A 22,031-nucleotide genomic window follows, 5' to 3' on the forward strand; every position below is an offset into this window, starting at 1 on the left:
CCAGGGTAGTGCCTTTGGAGGCTGCCGTCTCTGGCCTCTCGCGCCGGGCCTTGCCTTTCTTGGTTTCTTTCCCAGGGGGTGGGCTGGCTGTCCCTTTACTGCTGGCCGATGTAGCTGCCCTTGAAGGTGGTGGACTCCAATATCCTTGTACTATGGTCCTTGTAGGTCCAGGGGTTGTGGTGGCTGAGGTTCTGATTGGACTCTTACGAGATGGAGGGGGTGGGTCAGGTGATGGAAAGAGGTTAATTTTGGACAGGAAAAACTTTTTAGGAGCAGTGGGAAGGGTAGGTGCAGTGGGTATGGGAGTGGCGGAAGAGGATGTGGTTGTAGGAAAGTCAAATGTGCTGTCTTTGGGTGCAGGTGCTTGTGACGGAGGCTGTTGTGAGGTGGATGGCTGTTGGGTGGGTGGCTGCCTGCGTTTGTGTGGTTTGGAAGAGGGGGTGACAGACACACTGGGAGAGGACACAGGGGACGTGTAAATGGCAGTGGGGGTGGTGACTGCACGTGTGCGGAGTGTTCTGGTGGGTGTGCTGGTGATGGACGTAGCGGCTGATGATGTTGTGCATGCAAGTGTGAGTGGAGACCTCACAGGGAGGGAGGAGGGAGACGAGGAGGAGGGGGACACAGAGGAGGCAGTGGCTGTTGGTATGTCTGCATGTGGCTGTTGCTTGTGTGAATGCTTGTGTGATGTGAGGTGCTGGATGAGCTGCCCTTGGCTGTTGAGGTGTGTGCAGGCTGGTCTGTAGGTGTGTCTGGGATAGGCAGAGGAACAGGGGAGTGGGACTGGGTGGAGGAAGTTGGAGGCGGGAGGCAGGAGACAGGGACAATGGCTGCCATCAGTGCTGAGGCCAGAGCGTTGAACGATCGCTGATGGGCAGCCTGACCCGAATGAATGCCCTCCAGGTATGCATTGCTCCGGTGCACCTCTCTTTCTACCCCCTGGATGGCATTCAAAAGGGTAGACTGCCCAACAATGAGCGTCCTGAGGAGGTCAATGACCTCCTCACTGAGGGCAGCAGGGGTAACTGGGGCAGGGCCTGAGGTGCCTGGGGCGAAGGAGATGCCCGCCTTCGTGTGCGAGCGGGCACGGGGCGAACGCTGAGGGGCTGCTTGGAGGGCGGAGCTGGTGCGCTGGGTGGCGGCTGTACCTGTTGTTGCGGTGGGCACGGATGTTGCCGCCACCACAAGGGAGCTCCCTTCCGAGGACGTGTCTGTGTCGCTGATGTCTCCACGTGTCCCCGTTGTGGAGCTCCCCTCGCCCTCCGTCTCACTGGTGAACTCCGAGTCGGTTGCATGGCCCTCCAGAGCCATGTGAGATGCATCTCCCTCGTGCTCCGATGCCACTTCTCCTCCGCCTGATGATGCTAATGCACACATGAACAGGGAGAGCAGCAAAAAAGGGGGGGGGAATAAAGACATGTTGAGTGCATGCATTGTCAACATAGTTGGCGGAGAGGACAGACACAGAAGCCCCCTGCACTACGCCGCGCACTTGGGGTACACTACTCAATCATTGGGACTTGGCCTACAAGCCTATGGACAACAACTGCACACATAGGTGACACAGGGCCATGGATAGCTGTACTTGGCACCCTACAGAGGTGGGAGGCGGGGGCACAGGGCCTTGCCTTACGGAGGGGCCTAGCCTACAGAAATCGCCCTGGCCTAGGGATACCCACAGCCCTCCTCCCCCACCCAGACACCTTCACTGCACGCTAAGATAGCAGAATGTGCTGGTACTCACCCCCTTGTGTCTGCTGTGATGTCCTCACGCGCCCATCCAAATCTGGGTAGGCCACCGCCAGGATCCGAGACATCAGGGGGGTCAATTGACGAGTGGCACCCCTCCTATGTTGGGAGGCCATCCCCAGCAGAGCCTCCACGGTCTTCCTGCTCCCGTGGCGGATGTCCTCCCACCTCTTGCGGCAGTGGGTGCCCCGTCTGTTGTGGACCCCCAGGGTCCGGACGTCCTTGGCGATGGCACGCCAAATGTCGATTTTCTGATGGGCGATGACCTATGTGACATGTACAGGGGGAGAAATTAAAATATCATCACCTTCTGCATGCTCGATGTGAGTGGCCCCCCAACCCCACCCTTGCCATGTGGCACATGCTCTCATCTGTCGTTTGATGCATGCCTCAATCGCTCCCCTCCCCACCATCGTTCATTCACCCCACTCAACCCAGGCATTGGCCATAAAGCATGGTCCCAGTGTACTTACCTGTTGGTCTGGAGGACCGTAGAGTAGCGCATACTGGGGAGGACCCCATCCACGAGTTTCTCCAATTCTTCAGAAGTGAAGGCAGGGGCCCTTTCCCCAGTCGCAGCAGCCATTGTCTCTTCCAGACCGAGGTCACAGCAGCACTTGCAGTATAGGTCCTCTCCTGTGGATGATCAGGTCTCGAGCGATTAAGCTGATAGAAAATGGTGGTCACGCCCGCGGCGGTGCGTACCACGGCGGTGCGTACCGTGACCGCCGGCGCACATCGCCATTGGCTCCTGAAACCCATAGGGTTCAATGTTAACGAATGCGGCTTTGCACCGCGGTCTTCGACCGCCTACCGCCACGGTGTGCCACGCCAGCGAATTGACCTCACATCCCATTGTCGCACTTCACAGGTCAGGCAGCCGCCATTTCAAGGGCCCACATGGCTTAAATTCTACTGCGTCACACATGCCTAGGCCTTGCATCGCCACTCATACAAGCCATGCAATGCATAGAGAATCGTGTACTGTGCAAGCTGTGGGAACGTACCTGTGGGTTGATTGACTCTGTGCTCGCTGTTGTCCTTCCTAGGCACCGTCCGCTGGGACTTGCGAGGAGATGGAGGAATGTTCCCGTGTACAGACCGCTGGTGGACCTGTCGACAATGGAAGAAAGACATGTCATATTGACATACAGGCTTGACCGAGCCACTATACAGGAACTGTGTGCCCAGCTGGAGCCAGCCCTGATGTCACCCATCCGCCAACCCACAGGGATTCCCCCTCTAGTGCAGGTTCTGTCAGTACTCCATTTTGTGGCAAGTGGGTCATTTCAATCAACAGTGGCCATGTCATCAGGGATGTCTCAGCCTATGTTTTCAAAGGTGTTGTCCAGAGTGTTGTCTGCCCTGATGAAATACATGCGGAGCTACATTGTTTTCCCTGAGGTGGGCGATTTGGCTACAGTGAAGGGTGATTTCTATGCCCTTGGACATATTCCCAACATCATTGGTGCCATTGATGGGACCCATGTGGCTTTGGTAACCCCCAGAGAAAGTGAACAGGTGTACAGGAACAGAAAAAGTTATCATTCGATGAATGTCCAGGTGGTCTGTTTGGCTGACCAGTACATCTCCCATGTAAATGCCAAGTTCCCTGGGTCAGTGCATGACGCGTACATCATGCGAAATAGCAGCATCCCTTATGTGATGGAACAACTACAGAGACACCGTGTGTGGCTAATTGGTGACTCTGGTTACCCCAACCTGTCATGGCTACTGACCCCAGTGAGGAATCCCAGGACCAGGGCAGAGGAACGCTACAATGAGGCCCATGGGCATACTAGGAGGGTGATCGAGCGGACCTTCGGCCTCCTGAAGGCCAGGTTTAGGTGCCTGCATATGACAGGTGGGTCCCTAATGTACTCACCAAAGAAGGTGTGCCAGATCATCGTGGCCTGCTGTATGCTTCAAAACCTGACTTTGCGACGCCAGGTGCCTTTCCTGCAGGAGGATGGTCCAGATGGTGGTGTTGTGGCAGCTGTGGAGCCTGTGGAGAGTGAAGAGGAGGAAGATGACGAGGACGACACAGACAACAGGGACACAGTGATACAGTATTTTCAATAACACACAGGTAAGAATCAACACCGGCATTTTACATTTACTTACAGTCTCCTGCCTCTCTACTAACTGAGTTGTGACTTTCCCTTCCAATTTCAGAGATGTGGGCCCCACTGCGTGACCTCGGCTTTGTTTCCTCATGGACTACAGCTGTGTGACAGTGGTATGTTGTCATCACAATGTAACTGGACATTTTGGCACAGTTATGTCTAATACATTTGTTCAAAATACAGGCAGACTCCAGATTATTTTTGTGCAATAAGTGATTTTATTAAAGTGCTCAATTTAGGGACATGGTTGAAAATCGGTGATGGGTGATGGTGGAGGAATGTCCATGGCAGAGTCCAGATTTTCAGTCTCACAGGTGCATTGTCCATATGCCTGTGGAAGGATGGAGCAGGGGCAGTTTAAGGTTGGACAGGGTGACAATGTGGGACAGTGGGATGACATCAGGGGGTATCCTTTGCTGGCGGGGTCTTGGCATCCTACTCTGTCTTCTTCCTAGATCTCAGGGTCCGCTTGCGGGGTGGTTCTCCTTCTGCAGGGGGTGGGTTCTGGTGGCCTGTTGTTGTGTCGGGGCCTCCTGTCCACTAGCGCCGGCAGAGGTGGTAGCCTGTTCTTGGTCCATGCTAGTGACAGGGGCCCTTTGTGGTGCCACATGGTCCCGCAATGTGGTGACAATCTGGTTGAGAGCCACGACGATGGTCCCTATTGCGGAACTAATGCTTCGGAGTTCTTCACTGAACCCCATGAACTGTTCCTCCTGCAGTACCTTGATCTGCTGGAACCTGGCCAGTACCGTAGCCATCGTCTCCTGGGAGTGGTGGTATGCTCCCATGATGGAGGAGAGGGCCTTGTGGAGAGTGGGTTCCCTAGGCCTGTCCCCCCCCTGTCGCACAGCAGCCCTCCCAGTTCCCCTGTGTTCCTGTGCCTCCGTCCCCTGGACCGTGTGCCCACTACCACTGCCCCCAGGTCCCTGTTGTTGTTGGGGTGGTGGGTTAACCTGGGTGCCCTGTAGTGGTGGACACACCGCTGATTGACGTGTCCTGGAGACAGAAGCATGGGCCCGCTGGGTGGGAGCTGTGCTGGTGTTCCCAGAGGGGGTTAGGTCTGCTGTGGCCTGTGGCTGTGTGAGGGGAACCGACTGTCCCGAGGTCCCCGATGGGCCGGGCTGGTCACCTGGGTCCAGGGAGACAGAGCTGCTGTCATCACTGGGGCCTCTTCTGGGGGTGGGATGGACATTTCTGGACCCTCCTGGGCGGTGTGGTGGCGTTCGGGTCCTGCAGAGGTATAAGAGCATGGTTATTGCTTCTGTGTGTGCCATATCATGCAATGGGTGGGTGCCCGTGTACCCCAGTGCTGGCATTCCCTTGTGGGGGCTGTTGTGACGGTGGCTTGTGGGGGAGATGGGTATGTGCAGTGGGCATGCTTAGGTGATGGGTGTCCATGCTTTGTGGACGCATGCAGGGCTAGGTGTTGGGATGTGTGGGTTGTGATGGTGAGCCATTTGCAAGGAGTAGGTGTGATGGGGGTGGGGGTGAGGGTGGCGGTATGATTTGGCATGCAGGTGGGGTGGGGGGATGAAGTAGTGAAGATGAGACTTACCAGAGTCCATTCCTCCAGCTACTCCTGCGAGGCCCTCAGGATGCAGGATGTTCAAGACTTGCTCCTCCCATGCTGTAAATTCTGGGGGAGTAGGTGGGGGTCCGCCGCCAGTCTTCTGCACCGCGATGTTGTGCCTTGATACCATGAACGCACCTTCCCCCGTAGGTCGTTCCACCGCTTCCTGATGTCATCCCTATTTCGTGGATGCTGTCCCACAGCATTGACCCTGTCCACTATTCTTTGCCATAGCTCCATCTTCCTGGCAATGCTGGTGTGCTGCACCTGTGTCCCGAAGAGCTGGGGCTCTACCCGAACTATTTTCTCCACCATGACCCTGAGTTCAGCGTCTGAAAACCTGGGGTGTCTTTGGGGTGCCATGGGGTGGTGTGGATGAGGTGTGGGGTGGTGTATGTGTTGATGAGTGTGGTGAGTGTGGTGGTGTGTGGTGTTTTGTGCGTGGATATTGTGTGGGTGATGTTGTAGTGTGCCTCTGTGTGATGGTGTTCTCTATTCTGTGCTGTCTCTCTCTGGCCTTCTGTCGGATTTTTTGGTCGTAGGGGTTTGTGGGTGATGTGGGTGTGTGTTTTATATTGTATTGGGTGTGTGGGAGTGTTGTGTGTATGTGTCTCAGGTGTGTGTATTTTGAATTGTCCAATGTGGTTGTGTTTTGTAAAGGTGTGTGTATTTTGACCGTGGCGGTGTGTATCGCCAATGGAATACCGCGGTTGAAAGACCACCGCGTGGATTCGTGGGTCGGAATGGCATGGGTGTATTTCTGTTGGCGTGACGGTGGAGCTTTGGTCATCGCCAGTTTTTCGCTGGCCGTTGGTGTGGCGGACTTTTGTGGATGTCGGGTTTTTGGCGGTTTGCCAGTTGCGGGTCAGAATGACTGTGGCGTTTTACCGCGGCGGTGTTATGGCGGCCTTCTGACCGGCGGTAAGCGCCTTTTACCGCCGAGGTCAGAATGACCCCCTATATTTAGATGGTGAGGCTCTCGTTAATCCTTGAGTTTACTATGTTTGTTTGTATGTGTTTGCATATTGAAGGTTACCTTGGAGATAGTATGGAACATGTTTTAAGGGAGTAGTTTTTCTGAAAATCTACCATGTGAGACATGTTGATGTTCCCGCAGTGAGACAATATTCCAGATTGAAAAGCAGAGCTAGTGAAATTGTTGGAGACATATTTGGTGGAATTATTCCATCCATAGGAGTTATACTGAATCCTCACAAGATTAGAAAGTTGTCCACAGCAGGTGATAAGCTGTCCGCCAATACAGCTGGAGCATTTCTAGTTATAGATACTGAGATACTGGCAATTAGATCTATGGTTTTGCATAACAGACTTGCGTTAGACATTCTTCTTGAAAAATAAGGAGTCTTTTGGATGGTAAAAGGTCAACAGTGCTGTACTTACATCACTCATAACAGTAAGGTTTTGAAGAAATACATTAAGAACATTACTGATTTGAAGAAAGATGTGAAAGGATTGGAAGCAACAGCTGCATGGGAAGCAATAGGGAATGAATTTGCTGTTTTCAGATGGTTTGGAAACTTGGAGAATGGAATTGTTGCAAGCATCTTGAGACCTATATTGATAATTGCCCTTTGTGGATACATTTTGTTTGGAGTTTATAAGGGAAAGAAACATGCACGGATGAGGAAGGGGGTAAAGAGGAAAAGAGAAGATATGAAATTAGAAGACAGACAGTGCAGATACTATGACGACATCAAGCATCTTGAGGCATCCATGATAATGTTTTACTACACCTATAGGGTTATGACTGGTCTATCTGAAAAGAGATAAATATTGTTGTGATGGCTTCATTCATCACCAGAGGAGGGACTGGAGAAGTGTAAATGTAACTCCACCCCTACACATCATAAATATGCAATTTGTATGTGCATTTAGCACTATTTACTCATTGTTATCTAATGTTTTAATGTAAGGTGTTGCACTAGAATGAAATATTGGTGTGCATTCCCTATAGAACTAGTGAATCATATACTCTTTGTGCCTTAATCTTATTAAATGAAGCACAGTCATTTGAATTGATGTAGAAACCATCCTTATATTATTGAAATGTATTAACATCAGAAGTGAGAAGAATTCATGTAAACTTGCACAAATGTTTTTATTTTGCAGTAAAGTGTAGGTCTCAGTTGCATTTACACATGTATTCAAAAGTTGCCTTTCTTTTATCTCATTTGTAATATCATTGTGATTTGAAATAATATACTGACATTTTAATTTATTTGAAGTTATATATGCACAGTTGACACACATTTTAAATGTGTTCTATTGCATTATACATTTTAACTTGACATAATTAAGCCTGGTTTTCTGTTGACATAAAATGCTGTTTTTCATTTCTGTTTGCATGGTTTTTTTCTTTGCAGAAATGTTCACATGAAATGTTAGCTTGGGAATAGATGGACACTGTCTTAGCCATAGAGAGCTTGAGAAAAAATCTTGATGAAAGAACAAGGAAAAACTGAGTGTGAGCTGACAGTCCCTGTTCAGTAGTGTTGCAGGTGTCTAAAGACAACATCATTCTCAGGACTGCTCTGGGAGAAACTTTAGATATTGCAGCTTACAACGTGAGGATGGAAGAAGGCAATGGAGTCCCTGATGGATTGAACAAGGGGTGTTGGTTAGAAAGATTTATGTGATATTATTTAGCGCTCACATAAGTTGTTAGACATGTCACCTTTGGACTTTGAGAGGTGCAAATATCTATTTTCACCACTCATTCTGCCCCTTTTTCCTAAGTGTGGTATGGATAACACTTAATATTCTGACTCTAAGAAGACTCTTAATCAAACTTTTAAAATGCTAGCGCATATAGATTGTTCTCCTTTTTCAACATTTCCCTGGCTTTTGAGATTTTTCCTTAGACTAAGAAACTTAGATTAATTTAGGCCTTAAGCTAGATGACCTTAGATATTGTTCATGTTTAGAAGAGAGAATTAAATATTGCCCTTTGAACATCAAATCGTATTGTTAATTCTCTGTGTTGCTGTAACTGAACTTCTTGTGTGCCTTATGCTGGTGTGCCTAAACGTCTTCAGGAGATTTGGTTATCCTGTTGTGATATTGTATCTTTACCACATGGTTTTGAGGCTGATTTACATTTACCTGACCGTTAACTCTAAATAAAATTCCTTAACTTTATTCCTGATTCTTGGTCCTCATTGTGTAGCCAAATGTGTTACACTGTTAATTGAAAATTATTTTGATTGATGCTAACTCCCTTCATCTTTGGAGTTGACTAAATAGGTCCATCGGATGACCGAATTAAAAATTAAAGAGAACAACCTAAACACTCTATCAATACTAAGTGATCCAAGTACCATATTCTGACTCAATTTAAGACTGTGACACTTTCCATCTCTTACTCTGACCCATTTTTAGACTTTTACACCTTCCACCTCTGATCACTTAGTATATTGCTGCCCTTACCACTGACACTCTTTCCTTTGGTCCTCTATCTTGAAGTAATCTGATAATAGCGCTCCCTGGCCACCATCAGTGTCTGCTAGCGCCATTCAAACTTCCTAAATTAAAAGAAATAAGGAAATAACTCTATTGTGTTCTGTATTGTGTAGTTGTGGCAGACTTTTCTGTTTTTGTGTGTGTTTTGATTTTTGTGCTGTGTTGTATTGTTAGTACTGTACTGATGTTTGGATTTATTTTGTTACTTTCTGCTGTCTTGTATTGATATTGTGATGCATTATTGTTTTGAAATTGTGTTGTTTTTTATCTTGCACTGGGTGACGCTGCATGTTATGCTTTATAGTACTGCTTTTGTGCCACTATTGTATTGTAATATGTTGATTTCGTTACTATTGTGCTGTGCTATGTGTTTGTTGTGGGTGTTATGTTGTTCTGATGTGTTCTGTTGTGTCTTTGTGTGTTTATATTTTGTTGTCTCATGTTACTGGATTGCTGTGTTGTGTCTTTGTGCTGTCTTACCATGTTAGGTTATGTTGTGTTTTGTGTTGTAGTTATGCTCTGTTATTTCTGTGTTGCAGTTGTGTTGCATTTTGTTGTGTTGTGCTGATGTGTGTTTTCATTACTTCAATGTGTTGTGTTGTTATAGAGCTATACTGCTGCAGTTGTGTTATTTTGGTCTTATGTTTTGTTCTGTTTCTATTTTTGTGTGTACTTTTATATGTTTGTTGTGTTGTTGTTTTTGTTGGGTTGAGTTACTTTGGTGTTATTGTATTGTGTAGTTTCTCTACAGACTACAACTAATGTAGGTACATTGCAAGCCAAGCATAACCTATTCCAATAAAGTTCCAGTGAAAAATACATAACCATTCATTACTACCAAAGTTAACATTTCAGCTACACCTCTACCACTTTATTTGAAACAAATCAGTCTAAAATAATTTCGCAAATCATGTCTTAAAGTACTGCTTCCCAAGTTCACCTTCTTGCATCGTGCTGGAACCTATGCCCAAATTTAAGAAAGGCCTAGTGCCAACTATAGCCATATTACTGTCATTTATTTTACTCTACTGTGGCGATAGTGTGGCAAAAACAGCGCATCATATTTATTAAGTGGTACAATGCAAGCATTGCGCAACTTTGTAAACCCTCATGTCACAGTATGCCAGCACTAGGCATAATGTATGCAAGGAGGGTATTCCCCTATTTGGGGCCCCACAAAAATGGCACAGTGAAATCTATGAGATTCCACTGCGCCATTTTTAGTGGTGTTCTTAATGCCTGCACAGAGCAGGCATTAAAAGGAGGCACACTGTTATTTTTAATGGGCCCCTAAGTACTATGCAGGATTAGCACCAAAAGTTTTGCCGCCAATCCTGCAAAGTACAACAGTAGCATCAAAAATTATGATGCTATTGTCCCTAACCTGTGCCATGGTGCGCCGTATGTTAAATACAGCGCACACATAATGGCGTTAGGGGGGCACAATGGGCCGCAACACAAGTGGCGCTTCATGACATGAAGCACCACTTGTTTTCAATCTGGGCCCTAAAATCTGTAAAGGAATCGAACCTCCTTTTGTGTGTTTTTACAGTCTTAATAATTAGTAGTGGGAGTATTGTTGTGTAACATAGTTGATTGTTATTTCGTTAGTGAGAATCGCTGTCAGTGATAAGTGCCCAGCTAGGATTGCAGGTCATGTGCTGTGCCTTACAGACAACCCTAATCAGTCCATAAAAACAGGAGATATGTCTTATTACACACATTCTAGTAGCACAAATGCCGTCCTATCAATTACTGCTGCGATCTGATACAGGTTCGAATGTTTCGAGCCTTTTGCTGTTGTCACTTCGATGTGTATATGTCTCTGGGGATGTGACGTTATGTTTTTTTGTCAATGTTCCACACTAGTGTTGCATGGGACGTGATCATCAAATCTTCTCTACAGATATTCGCTGCATCAATCACTCGGCATTACATTTAGTAGCCTGTGCTTTATGCGTGAACAATAAAAGAAATAATCAACAGTAGACAAAACTGAACATCGTTAGTACTTGCTCTGGCATTACAATAATCACAATCATTGCACTACCATATTGCCTCTGTAAGCAGTTATTATGCCAGCATCGAGAAAAAACTAATGATGTTGATGCTTGAATTAACGTTTTTTTCCCTCTGGGTCACATCCCAGTCCATTGTTTTTCCTACAATGCCTTTCCAGGCAGGAAACAACAATATGCAAATACGCCTTGATTTTGATTCAATGGTAACAGCCCAGTCATACTCGGCATGCCTGGGCTGTGGGCCCCTGGGCCACAGGATCCAAACTGCACCTCACTGATGAGCCCTATCAAGCGTGAACCGGTCTACAGTTGCTTGGGTTCCTGTTCAGAAGAGATGTGATGTGGCCTGGCAGTTTGAGCTTGATTGCTCCTATTCAAGCAGAATTAAGACTGATCTGCATGCGGTTATTCGTCATTTATGTGGAACAATGGGGAATAAAATGTTGGGCTGGAAAGTGGTCCATACTACTGCTCGTGGCTGAGAATTTTGAAAGCATTTCCATCACATTTTGTTTTAATCTGACCGCGTAAGGGCTGATGGTGTACCCAGATGTGTGCCCTATGCTTGCTATGCCATAGCAACCACGTTGATCCTCACTCGTAGGACCCAAAAAGACTTAAACCTTTCTGGGGTTGTTTGTGTTCCTGCGTCGTGAAGAGGATGTGACCTACTAGTTTGGGCTGGACTGCTTCTACTGGAATAGGAAGAAGACTGTTTTGTATATGGTTGTTCCCATCTGGAAAGAGGATTACGCAAAAATGAGGGTATGGAATGTGCTCTGAATGATGGATGGTGGCTGTGTTGGAGTGTGTCTTTTATAATAAAAATTTTACACGAACTGCTTGCAAAATAAGGTAATGAAGCTGCATAGAAAATGCATTAATATGTTTCTAATATGGTTCTGAATCACGCTTCGGTCACAGGACTGCAGTCAGTCCCAGCACCTGTAATGAATCAACCTACGGGAATTAATGCTCCCCAGGGTCTGGGAGACAGGCAGACGCCAGCTGCTATATCTTTGCCAATTACAGTTGGTCCACCCGTCCCTTTGGTATGCACAGGCAAAGCCTAGTGTATGTGACCAAGGGGTAATGACTGAAGAGGTGCTAAGAGGAGGGTTTGCAGGAAGTTCCCAAGGGATGACACCGGGAGAACAGATAGCCGAGAGATCTAGGTCCTTGTTGGATTTCAGTCCGATTGGGGTTCCTCTAGAGACAATGAGACAGGCTGGGTTGGGACTACTAACCCCTCAGTTACCCAGTACGAACATGTCGCAACCACCAATGATGCAGGCTGGAAATATCTCGTTGCAAGGTTTGACTGCGTAACAATTGAATGAATGGTTAGACAAGCTGAGTTCACTGCAGACTACCCCTGCGACAGCATAGCGGTCGGAGAGAGAGGAACACCTGAATTTTGTGAGGTTGGGCGTGGAAGCAGCTGAATTAGTTGAAGGGAATATGGGAGTGAATAGGCTAGAGTCATACACTGAAGCAGAATTGAGGTATCTGTGTCCATAAATAACCAAAGAAGTAAGCAAGGTGCACCAAAGGTTGGCAAATCTAGCAGACAAATATGGCATAGACTTAGGCAATACTAAACATCTAAAGAGGAGTTACAGATTGGACTTCAAACCCAAAGATTTTGATCACATGAGGTCTACTGGGATGAAAGCACACCTTAAAAAAACTTTGCAGAGCGCGCAGGTTTGGGGAGCCTTAGAGAAGTGGGAAGGCAGATGGGCAAAGAAGAAGGATAAAAGGAAAAGTGACTGCTTAGAGCAGCAGCAGGCAAAACCAGTGCCAGATACTGGTACCATAAAGATGCTACCCATGAGAGAAACAGCTGGAGGGGTTCTTGTCCATGTACCGTGGTCCAGAGGTGACATTTTGTCATTCACCAATGATTTCCCCAGGCTAAGGGAGAAGCCGATAGAGTGGTACCAGCAGACAGACAGATTTGTGAAGCTTGCAAAGTGTCTTTGGGAAGACTTGAATGCATTGTTTGAGATTATAGTTCCTGCCGATTTGTGGCTCGAGTGCAAGAGAAGTGTTGACTGGCTGACTGCAGAACAGGCAAGGGATAGGGCTAGCGGAGCACCCTCTCCGGAGGTAATGAAGTATTACTATAAGGTAATTGAGTTTTTGAAGCAGAAAGTGTCGCCGCAGAATATTGATTGGCAAAAGATTGATCGAACGGCACAAGAAGGCAAAGAATCAATACATGCTTACTATGAGAGGTTGTTGAAAGCATTCAAGCATTACAGTGGCACAGGAGTCATAGAGCCGAAAGACATGAATCACCTTGTGTTCAGGTTCGTTGAAGGGCTGAGACCAGAAATTAGCCAGATGATTAAGAATCATTTAATTTCCTGGCAAGCGAAGCCGATTGATGAGGTGTTACAGTATGCAAAATACTGTAGTGACGAGATTGAACTGAAGCAGAGAAAGCTGAAGGAGAAAGTGATGGTGATGCAAATTAAGGCAGTGCAAGCAGGGATGCAGGGATGCAGGGATGCAGGGAAACGGAGTACCACAGATGGTACAACAGCCACAATGAAACAGAATGTTTCAGACGCAAACGAGAGGCAGAGGTCGAGAAGGATTTGTAAACCGTGGTCCAGATTTGAATACCGTTGTGGTACAAAATGACGTGCAACGGATGAAGAAGGTGTTACCATGCCATGCGTGCAGGGGCGTGGGACATTGGAAGCGGGAGTGCCCGATGATGATGCAGGAAGGTGCGGTTCAACAAAGCAATGATGTCAGTGCATTCCAAAATGTTAAAAGACCAAGAATTAAGGGGCCTAATCCAAATTTTCAGAATAACATGGTTCAGATGCAGGGTCTCCAACCCATGTAACAAGTGCAGATTCCACGTATGCAACCAGTGCAGATGCAGCAGATGCAACCGCAGATTCCAGTGGTACCTAGACAGCAAATTCAGTTGCCCCTAGCGCCAATGGGACAGCAACAGATGATGCTTCCTCAACAGGTCACAAGTCAAGGAATGGGTCAAAATAACACAGTACAACAGTTCCCATTGCGTGGTGAGAATGGAATAAACAATGAATGGTCGGATGACAGTTCAGATAGCGAGGAGTGCAGGCTTGCAGCGTCCCTAGAAGTAGATCAGAGGGGACCCTATGTGCAAGGGAAGGTGATGGGTCACAAGGTCTCATTTTTGGTTGACACAGAAGCTACACGCTCTACAGTCAGGAGTGCAGAGGTTCCGAAGTTGCCCCTTTCAGGACACACAATAAAGGTAGTGGGAGTGGAAAACCAGCTTCTGACCAACATGATCACAGATCCGGTTCGAGTCGAAATTGGTACCTTTCAGGGTTTGCACAGGTTTGTAGTCTGTGATTCAAGTCCTGTGTCCCTACTGGGAAGAGACTTACTGTGTAAGACGAAGTGTTCTATCACCTGTTCGAATGAGGGAATCGGAATGCAGACAAACAGTGATGACGAGGGATATGATGGTCAGATTTCAGACACAGAAACAGAGACTACAGATGAAGAGTACCCCTTGATAAGCTTCTTCCCGATGTTCACAATGACTGATTTGCCTGCAGACCTGCAGGGGACAGTCACTGAGAAGGTGTGGGACTTGACAGGAAAGGAAGTAGGATTGCTAAAAGGAGTAGAACCAGTCAAAGTTGATGTGAATCCAAATGCTGTGTTTCCCCAGGTACCGCAGTACCACATGGCACAGGATGTCCTTATACAGGTGACGCAGATAATTGCAGACTTCGTGAAACAGGGGGTCTTGAAAGAAGTAATGAGCAGCCCATGTAACTCACCTGTAATGGGCCTCAGAAAGCCCTGGGGGAAAGTCCGAATTGTTCAAGACTTAAGAAAGATCAATGACATAGTGGTGAAGTGTTGCCCAATAGTGCCTAATCCAGCTGTGATCATGTTTCAAGTTCCATGCTACGCAGAATGGTTCTGAGTCGTTGACTTGTCCCAAGCGTTCATTTCTGTGCCTCTTCATGAGGACAGCCAATTTCTCTTCAGTTTCAAATTCCTGGACAAGGTCTACAGTTGGTGTTGAATCCTTCAGGGGTTTTCGGAGTCACCATCTATCTTCAACCAAATTCTGAAGAAAGATTTGGAGTCATTGGAACTGCCTTTCCAATCAACTCTAGTACAGTACATTGACGATTTGTTGATTGCCTCCAAAACAAGAGATGATTGCAAGTACGATACTATTGCCCTATTGAATCACTTGGGAAAGAATGGACACAGGGTGTCCCCAAACCAAAAAAGCTGCAGTACTGTCAGAAAGAGGTGAAATATCTAGGCCATTTGATTGAGAAAGGGTCGAAGAAGATATCTAAGGAAAGAGTGACTGTCATATTACAGATGAACCCCCCGACATCCAGGAGAGATGTCAGGATGTTTCTGGGAATGGTGGGCTACTGTCGTCAGTGGATCCCGAATTTCTCCATTACTTGGTGAGACTGACAGCTAAAGAGGTTAAGGATGGCCCAGATACCCTAACTATGTCAGAGAAAGAGATAAGGGCATTCATTGAGTTGAGGGAGTGTATGTGCAGGGCTGCAGCTTTAGGTGTGCCTGATTACACAAAGCCTTTTGTCTTGTTTTGTCATGAACGTGATGCTTGTTCTTTGTCTGTCCTGACCCAGGTCCATGGAGGTGCAAACCAACCAGTAGCATATTTTTCAGCTACTTTGGACCCGGTCACAGCAGCCTTACTGGGTTGTCTGCGTGCAGTTGCAGCAGTTGGTCAAAGCCTCACTCAGTGCGAAGGCATAGTGATGGGACATCCCTTAACAGTAATGGTCCCACATTCAGTTGAAATACTATTGACCCGAACTAAGACCCAGCACATGACAAAAGCTAGATTGACCAAGTATGAGACTATTATATTGGGGTCACTAAAAGGGTCACTTAAACGTTGTACTGTATTGAACCCGGCAACTTTGCTTCCCAGTGAAAATACAGATGTTGATGATGTTGAAGAGGTAGAACATGATTGTCTTGAGGTAACTGAACTTTGCACCAAACCGAGACCTGACATTAAGGATACTCAATTGGAAGAAAATGACTACATCATCTTTGTTGATGGCTCATGCTTGAGAGACTCAGTAGGAGTACTGACAGCCGGATATGCTGTATGTACAATCACTGGTATTCTAGAAGCATCTTGGCTTGAAAGAGTATACTCTGCATAAGTGGCTGAATAGATTGCTCTTACTAGGGCATGCCATGCCGCTGACAAATTGAAAGTGACTATCTATACCGATAGCAGATACGGATTTGGGATTGTCCATGATTTTGGCCAGCTATGGTGCCAGAGGGGTTTCATGGCCTCTTCTGGTTCTCCAGTGAAAAATGGTGAAAGAATTAAGGAATTGTTGCAAGCGATTCAGTTACCTCTTGAAATTGCCGTGGTAAAATGCAGTGCTCATGTTAAATCGCAAGATTTTGTGTCAATGGGAAATGGATATGCAGATCAAGTCGCAAGGTTTTGCGCATTGAACTGTATATCATTCAAGGATCGGTGGGAATTGTTACCTGAAACAGAAAATGAGACATGCACAGGCTACGCATTGAGGGTGAATGATACAATGGAAGAATTAAAATTGCTACAGGGTCGTGCCAGCAGGGAGGAGAAAGGCTCTTGGCTAAAATTACAGTGTGTACAAAGACCAGATGATTTGTGGGTTTCAGATGAGGGGAAAATGGTTTTGCCAAACAGTCTTTTGTCTCAGTTTGCGAGGTTTTACCATGGTCAAGCACACATTAGGAGAGACGCCATGATCAGATTGTTCAAAATCGATTGGTTCAATCCAAAATTCAGACAAGCCGCAGAAGCGATCTGTCACCGGTGCATCATCTGTCAGCTGATGAATGCGGGGAAAGGGACAGTGGTGAATTTGAGCCACATTGGGAGAGCTGGAGGTCCATTTAGCAGGATGCAATTGGATTTTATTGAGATGCCTGTGTGTGGAGGACTGAGATACGTGTTGGTGATTGTGTGCATCTTTAGCCACTGGATTGAAGCTTACACTACATGTAGGAATGACAGTCTCAATGTAGAGAAATTGTTGCTTAGGGAATTGATACCACGTTGCGGGTTTCCGATCTCTTTAGAATCAGATAGAGGAAGTCACTTCAACAATGAGGTGGTTAAGCTCTTGTGTGCCGCACTGAACATTGAACAGAAGTTGCATTGCAGTTTCCGCCCTGAAGCATCAGGACTAGTGGAACAAATGAATGGTAGCCTGAAGTCTAGAATGGCAAAAATGTGTGCAGCAACACATTTGAAATGGCCAGATGCATTGCCCTTAGTGTTGATGTCAATGAGAAACACACCCAACAAGAAAATAGGACTGTCTCCTCATGAAATTCTCATGGGCCCAGCTTTGCGGTTGCCCGCAGTACCTGCAAACGCTCTTGTGAATATCACAGATGATGTGGTGTTGGACTACTGCAAAGGTCTGGCTGACGTGGTCCGCTCTTTCTCTCACCAGGTGGAAGCAGCCACACTGCCACCGATAAATGATCCAGGTCACAACCTAAAAGCTGGTGACTGGGTTGTTGTCAAGAAACATGTGAGGAAGTCGTGCTTGGAGCCACGTTGGAAGGGGCCGTATCAAGTGATACTAGCAACTACCACTGCTGTGAAGTGTGCGGGAATTCCAAATTCGATCCATACAAGTCACACAAAGAAGGTGACGTGTCCAACTGATGAGGAAATTGAGTTATCGAAAATAACCGCTACAGAAAAGGAAGTCTCAGGGCTGGAGAGTAATCAAAGGGGAACCTGGAGGAGAGCCCATTGAGGACGGCTTGGTCACTCAAACAGTAAACAAAATCCAGAGGGGTGACAGTGGGCCTATCTCAACGGAGGCACCAGGAGAACCGACCAAGAGAGAGGTTCTCCCAGAAGCAGATGGATACAGGTTTGAAGTCGAACCCTTGACAGATCCAGAAGGCGAAGGAGTTGAGACAGAAGGAGGTCCGAGTATCCAGACTCCTCCTGAGCTCCTTGCAGGTCCACAAGAGAAAACACCATAGCACAAGAGGAGGGCATTGAAAGGCAACCAGAAAGGCCGAGCGATAAAGGGGCACTGAAAGGAGATAAATGGCCAGAGTCGCAAACAACAAAAGGAAATGTGGTCATTGATGAAACAATTGAAAAGAGGTAGATACAACAAGGAAAGAGGACGTGAGCGAGGGAGAGTTGCAAGGTGACCACAAATTGAAAAGAAAGAGAATAGCAAAGAGAAGGTACGCTGGTCCCGAAAGGGCCTATGCAACTTCAGCTGAGTGGCAACAAGAATTCTTGGCATTCTGCGTTGATCGAGAAGTCCCAGGTCAATACTATGGTACCAGAGTTGACCACAAGGAAATGAGACTGTGTTAAGTTGGAATTAAGTTGAGAAAAAAAAAATGAGAAAAGAGACTGATAAATTACTGGATGTGTCGCTAGTAACCTGAATTGACTTTTGAAAACTGATTGTGACAAGCTGCTAACTGGATTGACAAAGGACCCTGGGAGCGAATGAGAGAGCTGTAAATACTTGGTAAAGAGAGACTCTGCTTAGCCTTGCTGTAAAAGAAAAGAAAAAAGTATTTGGCCATCCTCTGTTGTTTGTCGTTTACATTTGTAGCACTTCACTTTCCAGACTTTTACAGATCATGCCTAGTACGGGAGATGATAGTGAGGGGAGTAGGCGTTGTAAATATTTGGATGTTGCTTTGGGTGTTGTGTGTGTGATATTCATTATTGCTTTATTTGTGGAAATGCGTTTGGTGGATGAGAATGAAGCTAACAATGCTACAGTTTCTGAGACTGCTACACTAACACCTTGGGAGAAGTTTGAGCAAGATACAAGGGGGCATATTTATACTCTGTTTGCGCCGGATTTGCGTCGTTTTTTTTTACGCAAATCCGACGCAAAACTAACTCCATATTTATACTTTGGCGTTAGACCTGTCTAGCGCCAAAGATCTTGGAGTTTGCGTAATTTTTTAGCGTGGACACCTACCTTGCGTAAATGATATGCAAGGTAGGCGTTCCCGTCTAAAAAATGACTCCGAGGCATGTGCGCCATATTTACACTCCCGGGCAAAAAAGACGCCCGGGAGTGGGCGTGTCAAAAAAATGACATCCAGCCGTTTTAGCGTCATTTTTTAACGCCTGGTCAGGGCAGGCGTTAAGGGACCTGTGGGCTCGGAAGGAGCCCAGAGGTGCCCTCCCATGCCCCCAGGGACACCCCTTGCCACCCTTGCCCACCCCAGGAGGACGCCCAAGGATGGAGGGACCCATCCCAGGGAACTTAAGGTAAGTTCAGGTAAGTTTTTTTTTTTTTTTGGGTGGCATAGGGGGGCCTGATTTGTGCCCCCCTACATGCCACTATGCCCAATGACCATGCCCAGGGGACAGAAGTCCCCTGGGCATGGCCATTGGGCAAGGGGGCATGACTCCTGTCTTTGGTAAGACAGGAGTCATTTAAATGGGGGTTGGGAGCAAAAAAAAATGGCGCAAATCGGGTTGAGGCGAAAATTTTGCCTCAGCCTGACTTGCCCCATTTTTTGATGCCCAAGCTCCATTTTCCCCTACGCCGGCGCTGCCTGGTGTAAGTCATTTTTTTTTACGCACACCAGGCAGCTCCGCCGGCTAACGTCATTCCATAAATAAGGCGCCCGCATGGCGCTTTGGAATGGCGTTCGCCGGCGTTAAATTTTTTGACGCACAACTGCGTGGGCGCAGTTGTGCGCCAAAAAGTATAAATACGGCCCGAGGTATCTGCATGACGAAACTAATACAAAAGGGGAGCTGTCTACTAACGTTTTCTATCGCTTGCTGAGTGAGTATGTTGACACTATGGATGCAAAGGCTTGTTATGTGTGTACCCAAGTTCCTCTTTCAGTCCAAGAGGGAGTTACTTATCACAGCTTGCCACTAACCTATGGGATTAGTTGTAGTCTGCTACTAATGCATTTCTATAACCAAGAAGAAGTACAATATTTTTGCTCTAACTACGACATTGTGTTCTCTTATGTGCCTATCATAGAAGATCTGAATAGTGTAGCTAAATATTATGCCATAAAATTGATTAAAGGGTTCTTTGAACCTAGAATAGCGATTAGTACATCATATGCACACCGCAATAATTTGACATGCTAGCTTACACCCGTAGAGAAAAGCTTTCTAGATCACACTGAAGATAGAAGGAGGGTTTTAAAAGGGAAATTAGAAAAAGGCTTGCAGCAACGATCATTTCTTAGGAATGGACATTACAATGGATTAGGGAACAAGGGAAGCTAGCTTTAGATGCAAAACATGTAGGTAGGCTTTGCATAACACGGCCAAAGTCATATTATGACAATGTGTTTGTGGGAACGAGTGAGTGTAAGCATGTGTTTTTGTTTCAGAATAAATGGACGTTCATGCTAAATGGAATGGATCAAGCGATCCCAGGGGTTTATCATATTTGTGGACTTAATGCTTATTACCGTCTTCCAAAGGGATGGTATGGGACATGTTACTTGGGAATAGTTTTCCCAAACATTTACCAGCTAGAGGACTTAAAGAAATTTCAGAAAGTGACAGAATTACTGCGTGCTAGACAAAAGAGAGAAACTGCTGCTGGTGTAGTAGGAGACATATTTGGAGCGATAATTCCTTCAGTAGGAGTTGTCTTAAACTCCATAAAGATTCGAAAGTTGCCTACTATTGTGGATAACATGTTGACAAACTTCACAGGGGCTATACTCCTGATGGATACTGAACTTGCTGCGGAGAGGGCTATGACTCTTCAAAACAGGCTTGCTTTAGACATTCTTTTAGCGAAAAGTGGTGGAGTTTGTAAGATGCTTAATGAGCGTCACTGCTGTGCCTACATATCTGACACTAGTAATGAGATTAGAAGTATGCTTACTAACCTAACAAGAGATAGTGCAGATTTGAAGGAACTGAAGGAACCAGGAGTTTGTGAAAAGGTTGAAAAAGGACTTGCTATTGTTGGAAGTTGGTTTAGTAGTATTTGGCATGGGATATTGGGAAAATTAATACGGGGATAGTGATTATTCTGGCTTGTTTATTTGGACTATGGTTATCATGCAAAATTAGCAACAGATTTAAAGCAAATTTGGCAAAACATAAAGCGAGGTCGAAGAAAAGAAGAGGAAGAAAATGTTCAGAGCAAAATATGAAAAGGCAAAACAAAAGGAAGAAATTGAGATGAAGGAGATCAAGAAGTGAAAAAAGGTTGTTAAGGGAAGGAATTATGTGATGACAAGAGTCATCAGAGGAGGGATTGTTGGAGTGCAGCTTTTATAATCAAAATTTAACATGAACTGCTTGGAAAATAAGGTAATGAACTGCATAGAAAACGCATTAATATGTTTCTAATGTACGCATTTGAAATGTGCCCACGGGAGTGGCCACCAATGTATACGATGATTGATGAAATTGACTAATAATTAATTATTATTGTACTAATGTATGATTCTGTTTTAGCATTAAGAGCTATATGTTAAGGTTTTGAGAATAAATCATTAGACCTTAGTTAGCAAGAGTCTGGGCCTAGCTGCCTGGTCTCATATTAAATGTGTTTTTCTAACATGCACTGTGCTGTTTTCCTGAAGGACATAAAGCTGTACTTTTCCAGAAGTTAGAGATGTGTGTAGTAAATTCTTTCTTATGAGACCCGACTTGCTCAAGGAGACATTCTTGCCGAATGCAACAGTGTAATTCGCAACAGGTACAAGGTCGCCTGAACTGGTAAAGACAATGGAGCTACTGACTGAATCCGTGTGTGTAACTTTTCCTACCTGCCATCTCACCTGATGAAGACGTAAATCACAGGAGCCAATGAACTGTATGAGAACTGTCTTAGGTGAAAATTCTAGTGAGGTGACCACTCAACCATTGGACAGAGATAGTGGTGCACCAAATACTGACCAATAGGAAATTGTAGACTTGCCTGGAAAATTAAATTTTACGTCGAGTCACAAGGCGACATCTGCCATTAGAGGGACACCCCTGCTGTTACTCCGGCATTCCGTCTTCACCATTGCTGCTTTGAATCTTCTAAACCATCCTCA

This window comes from Pleurodeles waltl, chromosome 10, assembly GCF_031143425.1.
Source record: "Pleurodeles waltl isolate 20211129_DDA chromosome 10, aPleWal1.hap1.20221129, whole genome shotgun sequence".
NCBI classification, from domain to species: domain Eukaryota; kingdom Metazoa; phylum Chordata; class Amphibia; order Caudata; family Salamandridae; genus Pleurodeles; species Pleurodeles waltl.